The sequence below is a fragment of the Arvicanthis niloticus genome, chromosome 24 (genome assembly GCF_011762505.2).
Source record: "Arvicanthis niloticus isolate mArvNil1 chromosome 24, mArvNil1.pat.X, whole genome shotgun sequence".
NCBI classification, from domain to species: domain Eukaryota; kingdom Metazoa; phylum Chordata; class Mammalia; order Rodentia; family Muridae; genus Arvicanthis; species Arvicanthis niloticus.
Window position 1 is genome coordinate 1,191,830 of NC_133432.1, and position 18,327 is coordinate 1,210,156.

At 47.7% G+C, this 18,327-nt stretch overlaps 1 pseudogene; it reads right to left on the minus strand.

Annotated features, from left to right (window-relative positions):
- LOC143437505 (splicing factor Cactin-like) overlaps window positions 1-17,479 on the minus strand; it is a 48,918-nt pseudogene extending 31,439 nt beyond the window's left edge.
- Window positions 17,480-18,327: the final 848 nt, after the last annotated feature.

The window sequence follows — 18,327 nt, forward strand, 5'->3', positions numbered from 1 at the left end:
AGGCCTCTTCTCCAGGGTGACACCTTCACTGAAGGTGGCTTTTCATCTTGCAGTGAGCTTGCTGAAGGCTGCCTGGGAGAGTCTTCTGAACCAGTGGATCCAGTTTTAATTGACTGTGGAAATGTATTCCACCAAAGAAACGCTGTTATTATTTGGTGTTTGAATTTTGAGTAAAATAAAAATTAAAATTCCCAGTGTCAGCTTGACTGCAATCATGAATCTCACCCCTGTTCCCTACACAGCAAGTTGGGTATTCATGAACAGTCACACTAATGGATTCAGGGCTATGATTATATTGGTAATTGGACACAGAGATCAGCTGTTTCTTTTGTAGGGTTGAGGGTTGGCTCAGCTGACAGAGTGTTTGCCTAACACGAATGAAGCTCTGGGTGGCTCTGTAATCTGGGCACTCTTGAGTGTGGAGGAAGGAGGAACAGAAATCTAGGGTAGGGTTGGTGATTTGGCTCAGTGTGTAAAAGCACTTACTGTCAAGCCTAGTGACTTGAGTTTGATTCTTGGGAAGAGGAGAGAACACCAATTTGTGTCCTGACTTCCACAGGAATACTGTGATATGTATATTCCACTCCCTATCAAATAAATAAATGTTAAAAAAAAAAAAAAAGTTCACCATTATCAGCAAGTTTCAGGCCAGCCTAGGCTACATGGGACCTTCTCTCAAAAAGAAAATCATAGATACCTTTAATTCCAGAAAGGCAGATGGCTATATACGAGCTCAAGGTCAGTCTGGCATACACAGTGAGTCCCAGTACGCCAAGGCTACCTACGGTGACCCCGTCTCAACAAACAGAAAATGAAAACAAACAACCCCCCACTCCCAAAAACAAGATCAAAATTCAAGATCAAATTCATCTTCATAGAGATTTCGAGTCAGGCCTGGGTTATATAAAACTTGTCTCAAAAAAAAAAAAAAAAAGGCTATACTACCCTGAGCATGCCTGGTCTTATCTGATCCAAAAAACTAAGCAAGACAGTAGTATGGGAGATTCTATGGGAGCACTCAGTGCTGTAGGCTTAAAACAACAAACACCCACATTAGGCAGCTTACACCCACCTGTAACTTCAGTTCCAGGGGATCTGATAACCTCTTCTGGTCTCCAGAGACTCCCCATGAAGATGTGGCATTCACTCACACATACATAAATACAGGACACAGTAGAACATACCTGTACCATCAATACTTGGGGGGCTGAGGCAGTTGGAGCTCTCAGAGTTCAAGACTAGCCTGGTCTACAAGACTCTGTCTAATAAATAAATCAACAAGGGCCAGAGAGATGGCTCAGCAGGAAAGAGCTCTTAGTACCTGGGTTTGATGTTCAACAAACGCGTGGCAGCTCACGAGGGATTCAGTACTCTATTTTGGCCTTCATTGGCACCAGAACACACATGGTTCATATACATATATGCAGAAAAATACTCATATATAACAAATACATTTTGAAACAACAACAACAACACACATACACACACACACACACCAACATGAAAGAAAGTAGGATAGTATAAGAACTACATGTGCAAATGCATGCATAGGTGTGCAGATGCATCTGGATATGTATATGCACATACGTATAAAGCATTCTGTGCATGTGTGTATGAGCATACATTTGTGCATGCACATGTGTGTACATGCATATGTATGTTTGTGCGCATGTGTTCAAGTGTGCACTTGCTGCACATATGCGTGTATGTATCCACGTGTGTGCAGGTGCCCACTCAAGCAGTAGATAAGTCACTGACTGATGTATAGTCTCTGGCTTGGCCTCCTGTTTCTGCAGAGGATAGACTCTGCATGTGCTGGGCACGGGGAAGGTGACTGGAACTGGCCAGGCATCCCCAGTGGAAGGACTCAGTATCTCACATCCACTAGAAGCCTGTTCAGCTTTGGGCTTCTGGGGACAGCATGACCAGTCCAGAGTGGCTTGGTACACCAAGAGGCATCCTCAGAGAATTGTGGGTTACTGTCCTCCTGGCTGGTGGCCTTCTGTGGGTTTCCCCTTCCTCCTTTCCATCGTTGGGCTGTTTCTGTCATAACAGAGCAGGAGTTGTGGAGATGGAGTAACTGTCCGTGCCTGTTACTAAGGCAACCGGAGCTACTGGACTCCTTGACCTACGAAATAGCTCAACCAAACAAGGCAGCAGATGAGTGGAACTAGCCAGGCATCCCCAGTGGAGAGACTCAGACAGGGTGTGACAGAGCTTCAGAAATGGCTCCTATCCCAGAAATAGACACAGGAGGCCAATATGGGTTGCTGGGGCATTGGATGCTGTCTCAAGAAGCACATTGCTGAATACATCCTGTCTCAGCAGCTGTGTTCAGAACCCCTGTTGCTCTAGGATGGCCACTTGGGGTTTTGTCACAGCTGAGAGTATACAGGGATACTTGGGATTTCATACCCAATCAAAGATTGTTACTCAATGAGTTGAGTTTGTGCTTGTCACCTGTCCAGTTGCTCTATGAAGTTAATGCTGCCCCATGGCATAGGCTGGGGACATTTCCCTCTTCTTCCCTCTTCAGGAGTGACCAGTCCGAGCACTTATAGTGCTTTTGGGCAATGTTTTGGGGACTCATAATGTCTCCGCCTAAAGCGGAGATTTCAGGTGCTTGTGGCTTTCCCCACAGAGCCCCTCTGTCACTCCGTGGGCAGTGGCTGGGGATGTTCATGCACCATTAAGGTCCAAGGCTCTGCTCACCGAGGAAGCTGTGTGGCTTGCCTGCTTTCACTGTCAGTCATTTTGGCAGCAGGATCTGCCCTGCAGTGACTTTAAGAATGCCACAGAAAGGAATGGAGAGATGGCTTAGTGGTTAAGAGCAGCCTTGACCTAAGCTCCCTGAAACTGAGGCAACCCAGCAGTTAGCTCTTCCTCTTACATTGCTTCTCTCAGGCACTTGGTCACACACAGCAAAAGAAAGTTAATCCATTGCACATGTGAAGGAAAGAAGAGAATGTTCTCTCAGCCAAGCGCTTGGAGCTGTTAGGAAAGAGTCTGGACAGCTGGCACCATCTTGTCACCAGAACAGGCAAAGAATCTGGAAACAGCCAGCTATGAGGCATCAGCCAGGAGAGAGAGAGAGAGAGAGAGAGAGAGAGAGAGAGAGAGAGAGAGAGAGAGAGAGAGAGAGAGAGAGAATGTTGATTTTGATGTGCCTGAAGTTCACACTACTACTGAGAACCAGTACATCCTTTTTCTGATTTATGCCATTCTTATTTGGAGAGACTGCTGTCTGTAGCTACTGAATGAGCCATGACTCTTTCTTTCTTTCTTTCTTTCTTTCTTTCTTTCTTTCTTTCTTTTTAAATTTTAAGATGTATTTATTTTATCTATACGAGTACACTGTAGCTATCTTCAGAGGGCATCAGATTCCATTACAGATGGTTGTGAGCCACCATGTGGTTGCTGGGAATTGAACTCAGGACCTCTGGAAGAGTAGGTAGTACTCTTAACTTCTGAGCCATCTCTTCAGCCCCGCCATGACTGTTTCAAACACCATGTTTTTTTTTTTTTTTTTAATTTCAAAGTTATTTTTTATGTGCATACATGTTTTGTTTGTATGCATGCTTGTGTACTACATGCATGCCTAGTACTCCTCAAGTTCGAAAAAGGGTGTCAGATCCTTCAGAAGTGGAGTTATGAATGGTTGCAAGCCACCATGCAGGTACTGGGACCTGAACCCAGGGCCTCTGCTGAGCCATCTCTCAGCCCCTGCAGACACCATTCTAATTGAAGTAACTACATTCTGAGAGAAGGACGCAGAGGCTAAGGGTTTTGTGGTGAGTCAATATTGGACCAGCAAGCAGAATCCTGGCTTCCTGACTGTGCCCTCTGTCCTACTGGCCACGGGAAAAGTGATGAGAGTAGTACCATTCTGGGCTGTGGACGGCCTTTGCCCAAAGCCATGGAGTAGTTGAGGCCACCTGCCAGTGACCTCCTGAAAGAGATGGGAGGTTCTTTCTTCTCCAGGTAGCATCCTTGGAGCCTTGTCTTTGGCTAGACAGTTTCCTGGAGTCACCTTTGTAGAACTGGCCTCCAACTGTTATGGTTAAGTCCCCTTTGAACTGCTCTAAAAAGGATCTGTCACCTGGGAGAGGCCAGATAGGCTGAGACCCAGGATATGCTCTGGGGCCCAACAGTTTGTTAACAGGCAAAATGTGAAGTTTCTTTTTGTTTAAACTAAGCAAATTAAGAGGAATTAGGGTTGGCACCCATCTGATGGTGCCATTTGTGCTAACTGGGCACCTCCAGAGGAGATCTGCCTGCTGCCTCCAGAGGAGAGCAGGTTTGGAGCTTGGATACAGCCTCTCTCTAATTCTGCTTTTGATGATCAGAAGCTTAGGATTTCCACACTGCTCAACTGAGGAATAGGCTGTAGACCAGGTGAGTAGTTCCCTCATGAACTGGCTGAGGAATAGGCCTTAGGCCAGGCAAGTAGATGACCCCTTCCCTTGTGATCTGGCTGAGGTCCTCCTATGAGCCCACCCATATACCTCCACCTTCAAGTCATGGAGAACTCCCACTGCTAGGAGCCAGGCTTTCTCTGTGGGTTCTGGATCATTTGGTACTTCCAAGTAGTCTGGCTTGAAGCCTGAGTCACTGGGGTGCTTTGGCCGAGACGTGAAATTAGGGCTATCTTCTACCAATCATGGTTGATGTATCTAAGTGGGTTGATTTCACTTGACAGCAAATTCAGCTGCACCAAACAGAAGCCCAAGTACAATGACTTAAGCAAATGTGGGACAGACAGGCAATGTGAGGCCCAGAGAGTGGCAGGAGGATGTCGGGAAGAACTCAGACTTGCTTCTTGAGTCACCATCTTTATTTAGTGAGTACCCTTAGACTTCATTGCTAAAAATTGGCCGCCAGACCCTAACCATCACATCAACATTCAAAATAGAAAGAAAAAAGAAGTTTCTTTATCAGGGCAAAGCTCTCCCAGAAACTCCCCAGAGATGTTTCCTTTCATGCCGTAGGGCTCAGACTCTTGATGCATAACTTCATTTCAGGGCACCAGGAAAATGTCATTGTTTATGGTTGAATTACAGAAGAACCCAACATCAGACTATGTTGGGTTGTATGAGGAGATGGAGAATAGATTAGGTAGGCAGCTGATGACTGCAGACTCTGACAGATTCAGGAGAAATGTCTTTGTGCAGAACAGGGACCCTGCCACCTGTGGGAGGGAGTGGGTAGGCAGGAGACGTAACCTGACAGGCTTGGGTGTGGAAAACAGACAATCTGTATTGGCTTTGAAAAGTATCATACTTTACAGAGAGGAAACAGCAGAAGCATGCTGGCCCTGAGCATCATTCATTCCCCACTATTAGCCAGCTGTGTGAGCAGGGATGTTGCTGGTGAACTACCAATGATGAGTTGTTATGAGCCAGAGACAGTTTCTCACAGGGATCACAGAAGGGTTGCTCTATATCATGCAATGCATGCGGTAGGTAGATGAATGGTGACATGTATCTGTCACCATGCACCTTAGGGTTAACTCTCTAGGGCAAAAGCCTAAGCTTTACTGTTCCCATTTTATACAACGATACCCTGAGATGTTCTCACCCCAGTGCTTCACGGCAATCAAAAAGCAAAGCCAGAGTGAAGTTCAGGTCTGATGGATCCCCAGCAGGATCTGAGGACTGCTGGATTCAGCAGCCCAGGAGCTTCCTGCAAGGGCTGAATTGAGAGGGTTCAGCCAGGGTTCCTTCTCTGGATGATTCCTGCTACCCCATGTAGGGCAGACTTGCTGAGGAATTGTGAAGCCAGTGATGGCACCACAGGTGTAATTAATTGTCCATGATTTGAGAAGGGAAGTAATCTTGCACCTACCTTGTCATTTTTGGGAGACACTTGGATGCACTGTCTCTTGCTCACTGCAGAAACTTTGAACCCTTGGAGGACAGGTAGATTCCCTTGTGTGAGGTATGCAGTGCCAGCAGCCAGTTGTCCTACCATCTGGGCTGTTCTTTGAAATTCCATTGGGATGAGGAGTTCCAGATGGCAGCTCTGCTGGGCCTTGTCCCAAAGGCCACCTGACTGAACTCGATACTGGTTCCTGAAGGTTGGTCCAAGAGGAGTGTCACATTTTCAGAAAAAAACAAAACAAAACAAAACAAAACAAAAAAAAAACCAAGTTGCCCGTTGGAGGTAGACAGACCATGGAGGAAGCCATGGAGGCTGTGACATGAGAATAAAAGATAGATGTCCTCCAGGGCCAGGGAAGGTCAAGCAGGACGACTCACTAGAGCCCAGAGGCTCTGGAGCCCTCTGCTAGGATCTGGTGTCTACTCTGAGCTGATCTTGAGGAGGACCAACGGGTGGATGGTCAGGACAGTAGAAGACTGCATGGTACTTTCTTCAAGGTGTGGTCCATTAAACAAAATGGCTTGTCTTTAGATCCTGAAGTCTATGGAGGACCGTGGAGAAGTCAGTGTCTGCCAGCACTGGGTCTGGCAACTGCAGGCATTGTTTCCTACCTGTGGATGATACTGGTCTCCCCATGCCCATTCTGGGCCCAGGCTGTGGCTGGCACCTTCCTGGGCTTCTTTCTCCAGTGCCAGCCTCTTTCCTAAGGCTCAGGGTTACTAGATCCTTTGTGGCAGAACACATTTTTTCTTTATTTCCTTTCATCCTTCTTGGTACTTCCCTCCGTCCCTCCCTCCGTCCCTCCCTCTTTCCCTCTCTCCCCTCTCCCTCTCCCTCTCCCGTCGTTCTTTTCTTTTCTTCTCTTGAGACAGTTCTCTATGGCTTCACCACATCCTCAAACTTGCCATAGCTGAAGATGATCTTGAACTGTCTGTCTCTACTTTCTGAGTGCTTAGGTTACCAGTGAGCACCACCACTCCTGGTTTATGCTATGCTGGTATCAAACTCAGGCTTTTATACATGCTAGGCATGCTAGCTGGACAGACATCTTGATTGAGGCTGTCCACAGGCAGCTGGGTGGTCAGTCCAAAGGATCAAGTCTATAATAGTGTATGAAGTCCAGACAGGCGACAGGAGCTGAAATCACAGCCTTATCGCTGCCGCTTCAGGGATGTGGGCCGGCACTACTGGACAGTCCCAAGACACTGTTTCACATTGTAGCTCAGGCAACAAACGCATGGTAATCCTCCTGCCTCAGTCTCCCAAGTGCTGGGATCACAGACACGAGCCACCATACCTGGCACTATCCTTTATGTATTATTTTTTTTCCCATCTCAATTTTAATGGACAGAAATGTAATTTATTCAGAAACTTCCAGAAAGGCTTTCTGTAACTGAAAATTCAAGAGCAGAAAAGCTCTGGGTGTAACTGCACCCAGGTGCTTCAATCACAGTTCAGGCTCCGCCTTCTTCTTCCTTCACCTTTGTCCTGTTTTCCCTGTCTCATCTACAAGCCAGATCTCTGTGAGTTGGCTTCCAGGAACCTCTCTTTCAATCGTTGGATTGAAAATCTGGGACTTGAATGCCATGCTGCCTAGCTCCCCCGGAGTCAGTCTGTGGAGTGGGATAGGCTGTGTAGCTCTCCCCCACCCCCCCCAGTCAGTCTGCTGGAGCTGGTCAGAACGATGGCAGATGGTTTGCATTGGAAGCGGACAGATCAATTCACCAACTAAGTGCTGGAAGTCGCAATGACTCCTAGAGGAGAGATGGGGGAGTGAGGAAGGCTCTGTGTTCTGAGTACAAGCAAGTATCTAACATACCAACTGAATTCAGTTCTTGGCTGAGGGGCAAGAACAGGAACCCAGGAAGCCTGCCTGGGTCTTCCATCCATGTTTGCACCTCAGGAGAAGAAGAGCCTGCTTGGTCTCCTGCCTACACAGATCCTCCTGAGGCTGGGTCTCTGCTTCTGGGGTACCAGCAGCACACAGGAGTCTCTTGAGGGTGACCTTCACACATAGCTCCCTCCCCCCATCTTTTTCATACCAACTACTGGATAAAAGGACCAGACAGGGCTTCTCCTTCATGGCCGGCTGAGTCAAGCCCACGAGCATGCTCATTAAGAGCCAGGGAAGCATCCTCCGTCTTTGAAAAGGAAGGTCGACAGCAGGAATAGTAAAAGCTCAGAGACAATGGGAACCATTAAGCTAGTTTGTCCTAGTGAAGGACAGGTGTCTGACATCCTTCCTTTTCTTCTGGGCCAGCCCACAAGGAGAGTCAGACACAGCTGTGATGAAGACTAGAGGATGGAGCTTCAGAAGGGGACACTTCTAGGTGGCAGCAGCTGAGGTGGATGGGCAGGTTGTGCCCTCCCTCTCAGTGTGTCTGTGCTTCAGACAGCTCTCTCTCTCGCTCTCTCTCTCTCTCTCTCTCTCTCTCTCTCTCTTTCTAATTGGTTATTTTATTTATTTACATTTCAAATGTTATATCCCCCTTCCCTGTTTCCCCTCCACAATCCCCCATCCCCTCCCCCTCCTCCTGCTTCTATGAGGGTGCTCCCCCACCCTCCCACCCACCCACTCCCACCTCACTGCCCCAGCATTCCCCTACACTGGGGCATTGAGCCTCCACAGGACCAAGGGCCTCTTCACCCATTGATACCAGCTAAGGCTATCCTCTGGTACATATGCAGACGGAGCCATGTGTACTCTTTGGTTGGTGGTTTAGTCCCTGGGAGCTCTGGGGAGTCTGGTTGATTGATATTGTTGTTCTTCATATGGGGTTGCAAACTCCTTCAGCTCCTTCAGTCCTTACCCTAACTCCTCCATTGGGGTCCCCGTGCTCAGTCCCATGGTTGGCTTTGAGCATCCGCATCTGAATTGGTCAGGCTCTGGCAGAGCCTCTCAGGGGACAAGGTGTCTCTTCTCCAGGGCGTTTGACCATTGGGACGATAGCTATCAAACAAACATATCCATGTTGCTATGACTGTTGGTAAGAGTTGCTTTGCAACTGTTAGAAGAACAAGAGTCCTGATGCATTCTGGGAGTGAGAAAGGCTGATACGGGAAGCATGAGCAGCAATTAGCTTGACGAAAGGGAACTTCAAGGTGTGTGTGTGCCCGCACTCGCGCACGCGCGCGCAGAATGCTGAGCACAGTAGCACCATCTACAAAGGCCCCAAAACAAGAGAGGAGGCCAGAGGACAGGAATGGGCAGTGAGAAGGAAAGAGAGGAGTCAGTGAGGAGATAGAGAAGGCAACGTGGTCAGGCTACACAGCTCTTGGAAACACCAGTCTGTTCTAAAAGCAGTCGGCTTCTCAATACTGACAGGTGTCTCACAGGACAGATCAGCTTCCCTGAGCAAGGGTGGTGGGACTGGGTGGGCCTGCTCCCATTCATGATGTCTGGGTCAGTACACTGGACCTGCTTCCATCCATGATATCTGGGTCAGTACACTGGGTCTGCTTCCATCCATAATAGTTGGGTGAGCACACTGGGCCTGCTCCCATCCATGATATCTGGGTGAGTACACTGGACCTGCTCCCATCCATGATATCTGGGTGAATACACTGGGCCTACTCCCATCCATGATATCTGGGTCAGTACACTGGGCCTGCTCCCATCCATGATATCTGGGTCAGTACACTGGGCCTGCTCCTATCCATGATATCTGGGTCAGTACACTGGGCCTGCTCCCATCCATGATATCTGGGTGAGTATACTGGGCCTGTTTCCATCCACAGTAGCTAGACCCATATCCATCCAGGATATCTAGGATTGGGACTGCTCCCATCCATGATAGCGGGTCTCATGAATAATTTAGGGAATTATGGACCCACAGAAGATCTGCTGCCCAGCACTGACAGACAACTCCTAGGGGACACTCTAGTAGAATCCACCAATTGGAGAGATTTAGAGCTGTTGAGGGACCTCCTGAGACCTGGAGATGGACCATTCCCAGTAGCTGCCCACGTGAGGGCCTTCTGCCCCTTTGGTGCACTCTGAAGACAGGGAAAAGTCCTGTCACCTTGACAAGAGACATGGCCATAAACAACTTCAGTAGACTGTGGTACTAAGCAAGAGAAGTTAGGACAGCGGTCTCACTGTGTGGAGAAAGGAGACCTATAGATCTAACCATGTGCCGTAAATAGTTAGGGCTCTGAGCAGGCCTGGGGCTTAGTGTGACCTCTTTAATCAAACATAGTTTTCATCATTTGTGAGACAGGCCTGTTCCTCTGGCTCTTGCTGTGTGGAGGTGCCAGGTTCTCATGCAGCCCTGATTTCCTGACACTGGAAGTGAACTTTGATGACCCTGACACACAAAAGGTCAACCAGAGCCCTGGGGTCTCTGCATTTGGGACCAGAGAACAGAAACACAATATGGGCACACCCATAGCCACTGGTCTTAGTAGCCTCCATAACCATTTAGTTGGGAGCCATGAGCTGACTCACCATCCCGCCTCCGTGTCTGCTTCACTCATGAGCGCCACCTGCTGGATGTTCTCCAAGAAGCTTATGCCCACTGCAAGAGAGGCTGACAAGGGTCCACGTGGGGTCTACCACTCTGGGGTGGGTACAGAAAGTAGAAACGTGACTCAGAGTTCCTGGAAACGTGACTCAGAGTTCCTGCCTCATGGAGCATGGGTCTGGGAGCTTCCAGGAACACATCAAGGAAGAATCAGCTGAGGATGGGGTTGGTCGAGGGAGAGAGTAGCAAGATGGCTGATGCAGAGCAGAGCTTACAGGGTCCCCCGTTCTCAGTTCCAAAGCTAGGGTCTTTGTTATATAGTAGAGGATTTCCACTGCACCCCACCGACAGTGCAAATACTGGGGACAGAGGACCAACTAGTGCTCAGGCCTACCACTGGCACATTCTTGGGGTTCCTAGGGCTCACTACTATACAACACTGATGTCATGTCCCAACACCCACTCAGCTCATGTGCAGATCCCAGAAGAGCCAAGAGGTTCCGAGGTACCCTTAAATGGGGGCAAGGCACCTGATGACACCCTCCCATTACACCAGGCACCAAGTGACCCACCTTTCAGAGAGAGAGAGAGAGAGAGAGAGAGAGAGAGAGAGAGAGAGGCTCCTCACTTTCTAGAGTCTCTAGGCTTCCTGCTTAGTGGGAAAGGGGCTTGGCAAGCCCTTTTCATTTTTCCTTTCTGGTTTGTTTTTTTAAAGTACAGAAAGCAAGCTGTTCAGTGCCACCAGAACATATGAAAGGAAACGCAGTTTTCCACACACAGGCGCTTCCCGTCTCAGACCCCATGACTGCAGAGTTCCAGAAAGTAAACACTGCAGATCCAAGCGGAGCGCCAGATGGTGGGCTGAAATGTAGAACCGGCTCACAGAGGCTGGAACACACAGGGCTGGGAGCTCTGTGCTCTCTTCTTCTGCCTCTATCTATTCATCTAGTCAGATGTCCCTGGGGTTCAGGAATAGAAGGCGAGGGTAAGGTGGAAAGCCAACTTGCTTTCCTTCTGTGTCTTCACCAGATAGGGACTTGCCCCAGCATGTGAACTTCTGGGGGGACACTGCAGTGACATCCAGACCATGGTGACTAGCCACATTCTCAGAAGCCACATTTGACATTTATAATGTCAAATCGATGAGATGTTGACTGTCCATGGGAAGATGATCACTATTGATTAATAGTGGCTCATGAAGCCATCGGTGTACATGAGATAGGAGGGATCCAGGGGTCTAGCTGATTCCCATGGGTGGTTAAGGGGTTGGTCCTCAGTTTGCTTGCACATGAAAGGTTTGTTCCTGAGCGTGGGGATGTTACCTTGAGGGACATAGTCAAGAGGAGAAGGTCTGGGTAGATGGGGGGTAGGGTGGCTATCACAGTTCTGAGGAAAGACCTGCCTGAGAGCAGCAGCTTTTCAGATTGTTCCTGTTGCAAGCGAACACTGGAAGAGGCTGTGGGTGGCAGGCATGAGCACATAGCTAGCTGTAGGGCTCTGGGGGTGTTGAGTTCATTGAATTTGTTTCTCAGCCTGGCTTTCACCATAAATGGACACCCCACCCCCCAATGTGGCTTTGTCTCTGCTCTTCTAGGATACACCCAGAGAAGCTCATCGCTTCTGGTGTAGAAGTCAGTGTGGGATGCTAGAATTGGTGGCAGCCTGGGCACCTTGTGGAAGGATGCAAAGAGGTGCTCCCAAGAGCACTTCTGAGACCCCCAAACTAGGCAGTATCTCCTATACATAGAAGCCGAAGTCATTCACCACTCCTCTCATTATGGGGGTGCCAGTGAGGGAGGCTTCTCTTTGGAGACACATGCTTTTCCATACTGTGTCTGAGTCCAGGGCTCAGTGTGCTTTGTTCTAGAAAGTTCTGGCTCCTGCTTTTAAGGCAGAGCCAAAAGGAAGCTGTCCCTACAAATGAGCCATGGTGGGATGCTTTTAAGGGGAGTCATTTGGTCTTTGGGGACTTGTCCTGGAGCTGAGGGAAGGCTCAGTAGAGTCCCTGCAGAGTCTGTGTGGATCCCAACTACAGCTCAGGAACAGAGTCTGGGTGACCGCATACTGAGCAGCCATGTCCTGGAGCATGACAGCCCCCTCCGGGACCCAGATTGAAAAGTCATTTCCTGGCAGCCTCATCTTATCTTCAGGCTCATCCTGTGGAGGAGGAGAGTATCCAAGAAGACCTGTCTTATTCATATATTCTGATTGCCTTCCTCCCCCGTGTTGGGAAGGCAGGGGAGGAAGCACTTGGACCAGCTTGCTGGAAAAGAGAGGCATGCAGTATTGGCAGAAAGAGAGGGGCTTTAAATCCATCCACTCGAGAATCGAGTCTTTGAGAAGGAGCATATGGCTAGACTGGATTGAGGGCGCCAACCCTTCCAGCCTTTTCCACTAGCAGCCAAGTCTTGAGCTGGTATCTGGGGACAGCAGAGGGAGGGGTGCAGGGCAGAAGGTCAAAGGTCCTGCTATGATCTTGGTGTATTTGAGGCAGCAGTGGGCACTGGCTACTGGGTTTGAGAACAAGAATTGTGACATTTAGGGTCAGGGGACATGATGGGACAAGAGGCTCACCTTGGGATGCTGGCTCTTTTAGTTCCGTTTCTAGCCATTCCCAGGGTCTGTCCCTGGTGCCAGCAATTACCCAGAAACTGCTCTGGTGATGCCTGTCCCACTCCTCTGTCTGGGAGACTGTGGCACCATGTGAGGAAGTCTTTGTGTGACAAGTGTTCTTGAGGTGCACATGTGGTTCACAGGAGCCTGTGTAGATTGAAAGCATAGGAGGCAGGTTCAGATAAAATAAGACCGATGTGATTGTAAGGACAATCTGATCATCTGAACACAGCTGTGGGTTTGTGGGGGAAAGATGTCTAGCCAGTGGCCGGCTGGAGGGGCTCAGAAGATGTTCATATAGTGACTGAGAGGCAGACCATACTTGGAATTCCAAGTGAGAAATGACACAGGCAGAGACAATGTGGAGATGAATCCTTCCATCAAGGCCTTCTCCCTGGTGCTTAGAGATGCAGAAATTCAGAATACTTTTCAGTTTGGGGCTCCTATAGTGTCTGACATGTCCAGAAAGTATTCATGAGAATAAGGAGACATGCGTGCATGTGTATGAGTGCATGTATGCGCGTGTGCATGCATGCTTGTGGGCATGCATGTGTGCACACGTGTGCATGAAGATATGTGTGTGCATGCGTGTATGCATGCATGTTCATGTGCATGCATGTGTGCACACATGTATGCATGTGTGCACTCATGTGTGTGTGTGTGAACATGTATGGGCACATGCATGTGCATGCGCATGTGCATGTAGGCATGTGTGTGCATGTATGCGTGTGCACGCATCACCTCTCCCCATATCCCTCATACTTTCTTGTGTTCAGCTTTCATTGGAGAGACATCAGACACAGTGGAATGCCAGGTACACAGGGGAGAGCTTCTCTCAGTGGGTTGCTAACAGATGAATAACAGAAACAAGAATGGGTAAAGAGGGTCCTGAAGCAGTGGGGTGTGTGACTAACCTGGGCTGGACACCTATTTCCTGAATATTTTTTTTCCATCAGATATTTTAACCATAAGCACCTTTATTAGTTATGAACCTATGCGTCAAACCTGGGGTCATACTTAGGCTAGACAAGTGCTCTACCCCTGAGGTAGCACACAGGGGAGAAGACAATCTTTTGATTATAGCATCGTATCTTTATCTTCTGTTGCTGTAACAAAACACTGGAGACAGCACTTCATGACAAAAGTTTATGTAGTTGATAGTTCTGCGGGCTCAAGGATATGGTGCTGGCTCAATCACTTTCCATTAGATCCTGCCTCTTAAAGTTTCTGCCACCTTAATGCCACCTTAGTTTGGGGACCAAGCTTACAGAACATGAAGCCTGGGGTGTCAGATCACGGCCCAAGAATGGGCTTTTATGGGGAGGGATCTGAGTGCTTGTGAGAAAACTCCAAGAAGCCAGGACAAGAGACTTGTGATTTCCGTTTCTTGGAAGCCACTTTGTTCTTGGCTTTCGTGCCCCTCCAGATGCAGCAGATAGGAGTGAGTTTACTTCAGATTATTCATTATAACATGTTATTATTTGTTCATTCATCTCTATGGAAAATCCATGTGCAACTTGCCTGCCATGTGTGGCTTGCCCTGGTGACTGTACACTTAACCCCCCCTGCCCCCCCGTGGCTCTGCTTAACCCTCAAAGTATAAATTGTCTGATGCTCTGAACAAAGTTTGAGATTTTTTTTTACATGAGACTTCAATCCACCTCATTTATCAGCTCTGTTCCCCAAGGTCCCACTGCATGTAGAGAGGCAACCATGGAAACCATTCCCAGACCCCACCCTACTCAACACATGCTGAGGAAGATTACCAGGCAGGGCTCCTTGGTAGGAGTTGAAACAAGGCCACAAAAGATTCATGAGCCCAGAGGACTTGCCCAGAGCAGACACAGGATCCCAGGGCTCTCAGGGGGTGTTTTTGAGCAGTGGGCCCCAGGGATGGAACAAGATGTCTGAAAAGGCCAGATGCTGTCAGCCCTGACCCTCAAGGGGTTAATGGCTGTGCCCAGACCACCCTCAGGAGATACTGCTGGCTCATTTTATAATCTCAAAGATTAAGTCTATTGGAAAGATCTCTCATAGGGAGAACGTGGGTCATTCTGTTTTCTAGTGTCCTCAACACAGGGCTAGGTTGATGAACAGGCAGAGGCCAGGCCTCTGAACATAGACATCCTGCTGGTTCCAAAGAGGCTTATTTGGCTGACACAGCCTGTGCCTTAGCTGATAGAGGTGGGAACATTCATCCCACTGCAGGGAGAAGGAGACTGAAGCTGAGCAGATGTTCAAGTGCTGCAGAAGTCAGCCTGGTGGGGACTTTCCCAGGAAAGTCCTCCACACAAGATGAATGTGCCAAGACTGTTTTGATTGTGTGTGGTAGAACTCAGCAAAACACATCAGAGCGAGCATTTCGGTTGTGCAACTGCCTCCGGCACAGCTGCCACAGGCTAGAAGGCCTCCTAAGAGCTCAGCTGTCTCCTGCTACTAGTTCCTCAGTCCAGCTTTCTGTTGCTAGGGAAGACATATCCAGAAACTCCTTACCCACCTTCTACATGGCACACAAAACTGATGGTAAAAGGGCACATCTGGTGTTTTTTTTAAAAAGGCCATGAAGTAAGTCATATTGGCCCGGTTTGGGCCATGGGCTTCCTTAAGCCAATCCCTGGCCAAGGGCTGATGGGGTGTGTGGGGACTATGTTAACAGGCTGTAATAGATTCATGGATCATTCTTGGAGCTTGGAGATGGTTAATGTTACCTCCATCGATGAATGGGTTTAGAGTAAGTGGATCCTCAAAGAAATCTTACAGTCAAGAAGAGGGAGGCTCGGAGGTGGTGGTGCACAGCTTTAATCCCAGCACTTGGGAGACAGAGGCAGGCAGAGAATCTCTAAGAGTTACAGGATAGCCTGGTCCACACAGAAAAACCCTGCCTCAAAACAAACAAACAAACAAACAAACAAGAAACAAATAGAAGAAGGGAGAATGGTTGCTGGTTAGCCAAATAACAGAGGCGACCAAATAATAAAATGTAAGAAATGTCGTGGTCATCCTTTCTCAGCTATACACACAGGCAAAGCTGGGCACAGTGAGTGACCCACATTTTACCAGTAGCTTCAGAGCTGTGCCAGCTGGATATTATTATTTTTTAAAAAGATTTATTTATTTATTTTATGTATATGAGTACAGTGTAGCTGCCTTCAGACACACCAGAAGAGGGCATCGGATCTCATTACAGATGGTTGTGAGCCACAATGTGATTGCTGGGAATTGAACTCAGGACCTCTGGAAGAGCAGTCACTGCTCTTAACTGCTGAGCCATCTCTCCAGCCCCAGCTGGACATTATTAACAATAGGTTTCAAGTCACCTATTCATGCCCCAGCTCTGACAGAAATATACTTATATAGACTGACAGTACTAGGCGTATTGAGAGAACTCTCACAGGGCCCGAGGTACCAAATAAACCTGAAGAAGAAAGACTCCATTGTATAGGTGTGATGATAATCATGATGATGATGAAGATGGTGACGGTGATGGTGGTGCTGATGGTGATGATGGTAATGAAAACCAGGCACAAGACATGCAGATTCCTGGTAATCTGGTCTGGCCAGTTGGTGATCACTGGGTACAATGAGAGACCCCGTCTCTAAATATAAGGTAGAGATTAATAGGGGAAGATACCTTATGTTGACCTCTACCTGCACCACACATGTGCAAATGCACACACATGTACACGATGCATCCAACATACACATACCAAAACATTGACAGATATTGGCAATTTCTGACAACTTGAATTTTTGAAGAGGTGTTGGTGGGCACAAAGTTTATCTACTGGGAACAACGGAAAGCTCTTTTGGTGACAAACAGGTAATGGACAGAAGGACTGATAGCATGGGACCTTGCAATCCCTTCAGTGTGAGTTCTTAGATGACTAGCCAAGGCTTCAACCTCCGGCTGCTCTAAGCCCTCCAAATACATGTACCCATATTTCCAAGGCCTGGAGAATTCTGGGTCTAGGGCACTTTCTTGGAGAAGGCAGGTGGGAGTTATTGAGATGGTAAGAAGGACCCCAGTGGAGGAGAAACCCAAAGGAGGTGGGGTAAACAGAACCAGGGTAGCTCTCGGCTCAGGGTCTGGCTCTGTGGGGATCTCAGCAGCCCTGCTGTGCAAAGTGTTTGATATTCAAATTAAAATCGTGCTTGTTTGGGAAAGCTCGGCTCCACAGAAGACTTTAATTGGTGCCCGTGGGAACATTTACACTTATGGAGAATTAATGAAAACTTTGTTGCTGCATTTAAGCGGAAATCTTGGGAATTTCACCACCAGCACCAGGCACTCCGAGATCCCATTTCCATATCTTCAAGGAGACAATGAAGGAGACAGAGCCACAGGTGGCTGGGCACTGTAGGGAGTAAATGCCCCTCTTTGGACCTTGCTCATGGAATTCTGATGCAGAACATGAATCCAAGAGGGGGCCTGGAAGGAGTAGGATGAAGGAAGTGTAGATAAACAGCTGCACCTGTGGAGCTGGGCTCACACTCAGATCAACAGTAATGATGTCTGCGTCCATGTGCTGTTATTCCTCTTTGCACATGTTTATCCCAAAGTTCTCACGTCAATCTTACTTAAGAAAATGCCCATAGGCCAATCTGATGGAGGAAATTCTTCTACTGAGATTCCCTCTTCCCAAGTGACTCTAGTTTGTGTCAAGTTTATGAACACTAACCAACACAGGTTATCTTCTGAAAAATGCATTACCAAGCCATCTCACTGTATTGTGAATATACCGTGTGTGTAGTCAAACTAAGATAGTTATGACATCATTAGGTGGTGTAATTATGAAATCATGAGCCCACTGCTGTGTATGTGATTTGCTGTTGACTAAAACATATTTTTTGTACAATGCATGACTGAATACACACAGAGACATGCTCATGACACAACATACTATATATGCATGCCAAGTCACGAACAGTCACATACACACACATATACAAGCAAAAGGACACCTCCCTGTACACACACATGAAAATGTACACATATAGCATGCATACATGAACACATAAACTGAGACACATACATGAGGATATACACATGCAGGTACACATATACAAATGACTATATATACAGGTATACACACAGCTTACCTATGCAGACTCATCTATGCAGGCACACAATGTTGGAATGCACATGTAGACATACAATACATCCAGGACCACACAAGCAAGTGTGTACACACAATAGTGTATACACATGAAGGCATGCTCATGCACATACACTAAGTACACTCATGAAAGAATGAAGTACAACCACTTACATGAAGGAATACATTTATGTATATATTCCTATTCCAATCATTTATATGAATACATGTTTATATATATATTAATATACACATACACATATATACATACATAT